At 42.1% G+C, this 3,292-nt stretch overlaps 1 pseudogene; it reads right to left on the bottom strand.

Annotated features, from left to right (window-relative positions):
* Nucleotides 1-37: 37 nt before the first annotated feature.
* LOC106002951 lies at nucleotides 38-753 on the bottom strand (annotated as a pseudogene).
* Between the last annotated feature and the right edge of the window lie 2,539 nt (nucleotides 754-3,292).

The following is a 3,292-nucleotide window of genomic DNA, read 5'->3' as shown; positions in this document are numbered from 1 at the left end:
GGGCAACAGAAAAGAAAACACCAGGAGAGAGAAACTGTCACATGAAGTCTTCATAGTCTTGTACAAATCCCACCATCACAACCACCATCATCTGCCAGATCATCTCCAAGGTGGCCTTTAACCCCCCTCCAGGAACCACGACTTTCTTCTTCTTTTTGTCTTTGCTTTGCATTTCTTGCTTCTGTGTTCTCACCACAAAGCACAGTCAATGATTTGGTCATCTTTGGCAAGTCATCAATTTCCAACGAAATTCACACATCTCGAACTAAGGCTTTCAAAAACCTGGCATAATAGAATGACTTTTCATCCTGTATAATTTTATCTTTTAGTAACTTCCCGAATTCTGTGAGATCATCTCTTGAAGATGGGTTCATAGCATCTATCCCACAAACTGTATCATTCACACCAAACGTTTCTTTTGCTAGTACAAGGTCTGAATCTTCCTGTAGTTTCTGTAGCCACAGTTTATCTGCTAATTGTTCTTCTGGTGTTAGCACTTGAGGTTCTTCAGATTCTTCTCATCTCCTTTTAATATCTTCTTGCCTTTTCTTCTGTTGTCATTCTTTTTTCTTTTATTTTCTCCTCTATTTTTCTTTCTTTCATGAAATTTTTATTTCTGGTTTTACTTCTGCTGCTTCTTTTGATTCCTCTTCATCATCATCATCATCATCATTCCAGTTACCTTTGACCTCCTTGTCCTCGCCTTCCCAGTGGTTCCCACAGGCCAGGTGGCGGGCTTGTGGATGAGGTAGCCTGGGAGCCGCCAAGAGGTGGGGTGTTGAGGTGAGTCACCAGGCTGGCTCTCGTTGTCCCACAAGAGCATGCTGGGACCATCCCTAGTTCCAATCTTAATCTCCTGTTCTGTTGCCTTAGTGTTTTTTCATAGTGGGAGATTCATTTGTACATTGACTTAGTGTCGATTTTGGTTTTGTCCTTTACCTCGACAATTACATTTGTCTCCTGTCATTTTGGTTGTGTTATTCTGATTGCATTTTCTATCAAGGCAAGGCTAAAATAAAAACAGAGTTAAAACAAGGCTCTACGGAGTTTTTCAGAAAAGCAGGAAGGCATTTCCACCTCTGGTGTGTTTGGCACACTCCTCCTTTGAAGCAGATTTTTATTCTTTACCCAGTAATTTCCCCAACTGTGGAAGTTCACCAAAGGAACTATTGCACTTCGAAACATTCCTAGGGTTCTATAAGTTTTGTTTCTAGTGCTGGAGCTTGGATTCGGGACTTGTTCCTTTGCTTTACTCTGTATTCGAGATAAGATATGTTTTAAAACTGAGAGGCTATACTTGGGCACTAGAGGCTCATGCCTGTAATCCTAGGTACTCAGGAGGCTGAGATATGAGGATCATGGTTCAAAGCCAGTGCAGGCAGGAATGTCCGTGAGACTCTTATTTCCAATTAACCACCACAAAAACCAGAAATCCCACTGTGGCTCAAGTGGTAGAGCACTCACCTTGAGCTGAGGAGCTGTGGGACAGCTCCCAGTCCCAGACTTCAAGCCCCATGACTGACAAAAAACAGAAAAGTTGAGTTTTGAAGATCAGGATTCAACGCCAGCCCATTCAGAAGAGTATGTGAGACTTATCTCCAAAGAACCAGCATAAAGATGGAAATGTAGCTATTAGCGCTGAACAATACAAAAAATAAAGTTCATGGATAACAGTTCATGGATAACACTTAGGCCCACGATTTCACACACACACACATTTCACACACACACACACACACACAGGCACACACACCAATACAAAGAACAAAGGAAACTCCTTTTAGCATGCAAATTCGTCATGAAAGCACATAGTTCCTCCTCGCTGAGGAACTAGGAAGTATACCATGAACAACACATTGCCATAATCGCAGACATTACTGTCCCCTTAGATCCTGAGGAAGTCTTGGGATCCTGTTCCAGTAGTGCCACCCCTGGGCCTGAAAGAGAACTTCATCTTCTGCATATTCTCCCTGAAGCTCAATTTGGAATGGATCCATAACCAGTGCACTGATTTTTCTCTCCTGTATCAACTGTCTGGCTGCTCTATAGATCAAAACATCACAAAAACAATCAGTGCTGTTCTCAGGTGAATCAATATGAGGCTTTTCTTCATAGCCCAGCTGTAAATCGGTTTCATGGGGAACTCCCTGCCCTCCATGCTCTATTTGTACATGTTTTTATTCCAATGTCATCTAAAAAAGCCCAGCAATGCATCCAGAGCATCTGATCTCCACAAGAGTGCCTGTAGGAGCAAACACAAGCAGTTTAGGCTGCTCAACCCTTCCAAAGGCGGGAATTGCCAACAATCTACAGCAGAGAGCTGAGAATCCTAAGTTAGTCAGAATAGCAGCAGGAAATAGGCTCCCAACAGAACCCAGATCAGGCACAGACTCTCTCTACCAGTACAGAATCAGCAACCAAGCAAAGACAGACACACCAAAACAAAATTGAAGAGCAGTCTCCTGAACCCCCATGCGAAAATCACAGAGAAAAATCACAAGGTTTACCACCACCCAGGAAAGCAAGCTCACCTCAAAAGCCAGCAGCCATGCAGGGGAGAGCCCCAGTGGGAGCAAAGCAGGAATGGAAGACAAAAGCTACATCCAAGGGTTGCTGGAGGCAATGACTCAAGAAATAAAGCGAGAAATGGATCAGAAATTGAAAGATGAACTATCAAAAGATATACAGGATATCAAACAAAAGTTGGAAGCAAAAATAGAAGCTGCACAAACCTCAGTAAGAAGTGAGATAAACGCCAAATTAGAGGTAATGCATACTGATCTCACCTCAATGAGAGGTGAGATCAGTACTCTGAGAACCAACATTGAATCCATAAAGGGATCCATTTCCTCCATGCAAACCACAATAGAAGCCACGGTCAACAGAGTGAATGAAATGGAAGGTAGAGTGTCAGATACAGAAGACAGAATACACCAACTGGACCAAAAAGTGACAGATATGGAAAAATCACTCAAATTAAACCAAAGGGAAATTCAAGAGCAGGCAGATAATGCTAAAAAATTTAACCTTCGCATAATCGGAGTGGACAAAGGTGAGGAATTCCAGAACAAGGGAATGCAACACCTACTTAACAAGATAATCAATGAAAATTTTCCCCACATCAAAAATGACCATCTTAACTACATCACAAAAGCTTATCCAACACCCAACAAGCAAGATCCTAGGAGAAACACTTCTAGACACATTATAGTAAAAATGATGGATCTGAATAATAAGGAAACAATCCTGCATGCAGCAAAAATGAAGAAGGAGCTATACTACAACGGGAAAA

This window comes from Dipodomys ordii, unplaced genomic scaffold, assembly GCF_000151885.1.
Source record: "Dipodomys ordii isolate 6190 unplaced genomic scaffold, Dord_2.0 Scaffold1000013944, whole genome shotgun sequence".
Lineage (NCBI taxonomy): Eukaryota > Metazoa > Chordata > Mammalia > Rodentia > Heteromyidae > Dipodomys > Dipodomys ordii.
This window is presented reverse-complemented; position numbering and strand designations above follow the sequence as displayed.